Genomic DNA, 6,000 nt, shown 5'->3' with positions numbered 1-6,000 from the left:
GCCAATTTTCTCTCTCACTTTTGCTCTCTTGCATTAAAGAAAAAAGGCCATTCTGTTGGGATTGCCTCAAAAAAAAAAATCAGGGAAGGATTTAGAAATGACTAAGAAGTGCTAAATGCAAATGACTACTTTTCAGGAGGAAGAGTTACAAATGAAGGGTGCAAAATACTCTTACTCAAAATTAGGCTGCAGGGAAAGTGGAAGAGTGAAATATGAACATGAATTCAAACCCAAATTGATTTGGAAATGAAAGTGCATTGATGTAGTAATCAGGGTCATGTTTTGTGGCCTGACTCTCCCTAATAATGTTATAACTATTTTTTATGGATTCCAGTCATCCATCTCTAAATTTATTTTTTATTTTAGCATGTATAATTTGGGAGATTAGGATGCATGTTGTTGGTAATTAACTCTAACTTTAAATCTTAGTACTCTAACATAAGAATAATAGTTTCCCAGGCTGAAGCTGAGAACCTGACAAAGGGATGTGATATGTAGAAACTGGAGCAATGGAAAGCAAGCAGATTGGGGACAATAGAATTAAAATCAAGATAGGTACTGGGCAGGCTAAAGATCATGGGACTGTGTAATCTGTCTCTTCACAGAAAATTGATAAAATATTGCTTTATCAGGGGAGAAAAGTATCATGGTTTATTGTTTATATTTGTGAAAGCTGTCAATAAACACTAAAAATATTACTCTTTGATCAATACATGACAATTGCTCAGAGCATGGACTTTCAGTATGATAATTAGTAAAGGGCAGATGAGTTGATTTTTAAACTTTTACTTCTTTTTTTAATTAGTTATGTACACAGTGTATAGCCTCCTCTGTATCCTCCCCCTTCAGCAGGGACTCTCTTCATTGGAGAATGTGGTCGTGCATTGTGGAGTTAGCCATCAGTTATGGGTAAGAGGCAATGTCTCTGTGAATAATGTCCCAGTATGTGGCGCTAACAATCTTTCCACCCCCTTTTCCGCAAATTTCCTAAGACATGTTGAGTTCATTTTAGGTCTACTTCACTGATGAAGTATGTTTGTGTGTGAAAAACTTTTCAGCTTCATGAGATCACAATGGTTGAGTGATTGTTTAAGTTCCTGAGCTACTGAAGTTTTTGTTCAGGAAGTCTCTTTCCATTCCTGTGTTATGGAAAGTTTCTCCAATTTTTTCTTCCAGTAGTAGCCAAATTTCTGGTCTTAGATCCATTTGAACTTGATTTTTGTGCATGGCAAGATGTGTGAATCAAGTTTCATTTTCCTGCATATGGTTATATAGTTTGTCTGGCACCATTTGTTGAAGATATTGTCTTTTTTTCCCAGCCTACATTGTTAGGGCCTTTGTCAAATATCAAGTAGCTGTAGTTACTTGACCCAAAGTCTGGGTCCTTGATTCTGTTCCATTGGTCTATGTTCTTATTTTTATGCCAGTACCATGTTGTCTTTATTACTATGGTTTCCTAATATAGCTTTAGATCAGGTATGATGATGCCTCCAGAGGTTTTTTTTTTTTTTTTTTTTTTTTTTTTGCTGAGGATATGATTGGATATCTGAGGCCTTCTGTCATTCCATATGAACTTTGAGATCACTTTTTCTATCTCTATGAAAAAAAGTGAGGATTTTTAGTGGTATTACATTAAATCTGCATGTTGCTTTTGGTAAGCTTGCCATTTTCACAATGTTAATTCTGCCTATCCAGGAGCATGGAAGGTTTTTCCATTTTATCAAGTTCTCCTCAATTTCTTTCCTGAGTGTTTTCATTGTATAGGTCTTTCACATCCTTGGTTGAAGTTATTCCAAGGTTCTTTATTATTATTATTTTTTGTTGTTGTTGCTATTGAAAATGGGACAATGTTGCTTATTTCCTTCTCTATATCTTTGTTTCTTTGCATATAGAAAGGCTACTGATTTTTGTGCATTGATTTTGTATTCTGCTACTTTGCTAAAGGAGTTAATCACCTTTAAGAGTTTTGAAATGGAGGTTCTCGGGTCTCTTATGTATAGAATCATGCTGTCTGCGAATAGGGCTAACTTTACTTAAAGAATTTTTCAGTTTGTATCCTTTTCACTTTTTTTCTCCTGTATTATTGCTTGAGGTAGATTTCCAGTACTATATTGAAGAGCAGAGGTGAGAGTGGGCACCCCTGTCTTGTTGCTGATCTCAATGGGAATTCCTTCAGTCTCTCCCCATTAAGTATTATTTGGGCTTCAGAAGCTTTATATATAGCCTTTATTATGATAAGATATAAACTGTCCATGCCTATTCTCTCCAATATTTTGATCATAAAGTGATGTTGTATTTTGGCAAAGGCCTTTTCTGCATCTATCAAAATGATTGTGTATTATTTTTTTGGGTTTAAGCTTATTTCTATGGTGTATTACATCAACAGATTTTTTATGTTGGGCAACCCCTGCTTTCCTGAGATGAAGCCTACTTGATCAAGGTGGATAATGCTTTTGATGTGTTGTTGAATTCGGTTAGGGGGATTTTGTTCAGGATCTTTGCATCTAAGTTCATCAGGGAAATAGGCCTGTAGTTTTCTTGTGGCATCTCTGCCTGGTTTTGGTATTAGGGTGACACATACTAGCTTCATAGAAGGAGTTGGGAGCTTTCCCTGTTCTCCAATGTGTGGCACAGTTTGAGAAAAATTGATTTCAGTTCTTCCATGAATGTTTGATAGAATTCAGCTGAGAAGCCATCTAGTCCTGGACTCTTCTTTTGGGGGAGATTTTTGATTACCTTTTCAATCTCGTTTGGTGTGGTAGGTTTCTTTAGGAGATTAATCTGCTCTGACTTTAACTTTGGTAGATGGTGTGTGTCCAGGAATTTAACTATTTACTCCATACTATCCAATTTTCTGTAGTAGAGGTTTTTGAAATAAGTCCTGATGATTTTCCCAATTTCACTTATGTCTGTTGTGGTCTCTCCCTTCTCATTTCTAATTTTGTTAATTTGAAGCATCTATTTTTTTTGCTTGATCAAATTGGCCAGGGGTTTATCAATCTTGTTTATTTTTTCACAGGACCAGCTTTGTTTCATCAATTCTCTTAATTGTTTTCTTAGTTTCCAATTCATTAATTTCTGCTTTGATCTTTATTATTTTTTCTATATGGAGCTTTTTGAGTTGGATTCTCCTTGATTTTCCAGTGCCTTTAGATGGATGGTTAGGTTATTGATTTGGATTCTGATTTGTTATGAAGGTGTTTAGTGCTATAAATTTCCCCCAAGAACCACCTTAAGTCATTCCTTTCTAGAAATTTCACAATTTCATTTTTTATTTTGTCCACTACCCATTTATTATTTAAAAGTGTGTTCCTCAGTTTCCAGGAGCTGATGGGATTCCTGGTGCATCTTTTGTTGTTAACTTCTAGCAACACGGCATTGTGATCCTATATCATGCGGAAAATTATGTCAATCTTCCTAAATATATGGAGGCAGGCTTTACAACCCAATATAATCCATGGGCTGCTGAGAAGAATATGTAGTCTGTGGATTTGGAGTAGAATGTTCTGTAGATGTACATTAGGTCTAATGGTTCTATGGTTTTGTTTAGCTCTCTCACTTCCCTGTTGATTTTCTGTTTGGATGATCTATCTATTGCTGATAGAGTATTGAAGTCCCCAACTATGATGGTGTTGGTGGTTATTTCTGTTTTGTTATCAAGTAGGTTTTGTTTTATGAGTTGTGGTTCACCTGTGTTTGGTGCATAAAGATTGATGAGTGTGATATCTCCTCTTGTTGGATTTTTCCCTTGAGAAGTATGAAGTGGCCTTCTTTGTCTATTTTTGATTACTTTTGTTTGAAGTCTATTTTATCACCTATTAGTATAGCTATGCTTGCTTGCTTCTTATTTCTGTTTGTTTGGAAAATCATTTTCCACCCTTTCACTCTGAGGAGGTGTCTGTTTTTAGTGGTGAGGTGGGTTTCTTGAAGACAGCAATTTGAGGGTCTAATTTTTCTGATCCACTCTGTTAGCTTAGGTCTCTTGAATTAAGGCAATTAATATTTAGGTAACAAATCTGAGATTTGATTTTATCCCTGTCATATTGTGATGGTTTATTTGGTTTGGTGTTTTCTTGGGCTTTGTAGTTTTTTGTTCCTTCTCTGAGTTTGGTTATTGTCATCTGCTTCTTGTAGGCACTTGAGGATGGTTATTTGATTTTTCTATGTGGAGAATTACCTGAAGTACTCTCTGAAGATTTGGTTTTCTGTTCATATAGTTGTAAATCTGAGTTTTATCATGGAAAGTTCTTTCACCATTTACTCTAAGGGATCCTCTTGCTGGCTAGATTAGTTTGTGTTGGAAGCCATAGGTTCCTAGGTTTTTTAGTGTTCCATTCCAGGCCCTTCCGTCTTTTGGGGTTTCTGTTGATTCTGATAGGGTTGCCTTTATATGTAATATGTTGTTTCTCCCTTGCTGCTTTTAGACTTTCTCTTTGGTATCAATGTTTAGAGTCTTAATGATAATATGTCTTGGAGAATTTCTCTTTTGATTCAGTCTGTTTGGAGTTCTGTTAGCTTCTGGTAACTTGATGGGACTTTCTTTTGAGATAGTCGGAAAGTTTTCTTTGATAATTTTGTTGAATATGTTCTCCATGACTTTTGGTCTGAATTTCTTCCCCTTCTGGTATCCCAAGATCTGAATGTTGTGATGTTTAAGGGTATCCCTCAGTTCCCTCATGTTCTGTTCACAAATTTTTTGAACTTATTGAAACCTTTGTACTCAAAATGTTTCTTTTTTTGTCTTCCAGTTCTGAATTTCTATCCTCCACATGGCTAACTCTGTTCTTGAGAGTTTCTACAGAGTTTTGGGCTTGTTCAATTTGGTTTGTATTTTCTACTGCTTTTTTAGATATAGTTTCCCACCCTCTGTCAAATTCTCTTTTGACCTCATTTTCTGATTGTCTTAATGCTTCTTGGAATTCATCCTTGAAGCATTTCTTTATGTCTTCATTGAGCTTAGCCAGCTGGTTATTGAGGTCCTCTTTTTTTAAAATTTTTTTTTCCCTCTCCTTCAGATCATTTAACTGTCTTTGGAACCCTTCCTGGTTCTTATCTATTAGGTTTAATCTAGGGAGGACAGCATTCATATGATTATCAGCCCTTTGTTCCTTTTCTACAAGTTCTGCTATTTGCTTGGTCAGGGTTGCCTAACTTATATCTTCATTTTGGGGTTCTGATCCTAATGTCTTTTCTATGTTTTGATTAGAGACATTCATTGTAGGACTGGGCAATTGTATTGGATTTTTTTCCATGTTATTCCTTTTGCACTCTGGTCTGCTCATCACAGTGTAGGAGTCTAATTTAATTTAGGAGGAAACCATAGTGTACCCTTGAAGTGTCTCCAGTGATTATTCCCTTTTATGTTTGCTTCTATTAGGCTTCTGATGAAAATTGGGGCTGCCTGATCAGAGGGAAGGAGCCCATGAGGCTCTGGTTGGGGGCCAGGGACCTGAAGCAGGGGCTTTTTGTTCTGTAATTTGGGGTATGGGATTGTGTGCTCAGGTGGCCTGATGGGATGGGGGTAAGTGGGAATTGGACAAAGCAGACTGGTGTTGTGTCTTGGCTGTGGAGGGGGGAGGATGGGAATGCATGGTGATTCTGTGATGCTTAAGGGTGAAGGGATGGGACAGCAAGTCCATTGGGACCCTATAGCAGGGGTGGATGGGACTGCTAGGTCCTGTGACAGGGTACAGCTGGGATATGGGACTGCTGTGGGTCAGGTAACATGCAGGGGCAGCATGGAGGTCCCCTGTGGTAGGAGAGGCTAGGGAGGGGTTGACCCTATCTTGCTGGTCTGGGTCCATGAATGGAGGGGCAGTGGTGTGTGGAGGTCCCTGGTGGTGGTGGGAGGAGCACTAGCCTACTGTCCTGGGTCCATGTAGGGAGGTGGGAGATGGCAGTGAGTGGAAAGGTGTTCTCATGTGGAGGTCCCCTGGGGGAATGCTAGCCTGCTGGCTTGGGTTGGTGCACTGGGGTAGGGGGCAATGGCAAGTGGGATGG

The sequence above is a fragment of the Jaculus jaculus genome, chromosome 8 (genome assembly GCF_020740685.1).
Source record: "Jaculus jaculus isolate mJacJac1 chromosome 8, mJacJac1.mat.Y.cur, whole genome shotgun sequence".
NCBI classification, from domain to species: domain Eukaryota; kingdom Metazoa; phylum Chordata; class Mammalia; order Rodentia; family Dipodidae; genus Jaculus; species Jaculus jaculus.
This window is presented reverse-complemented; position numbering follows the sequence as displayed.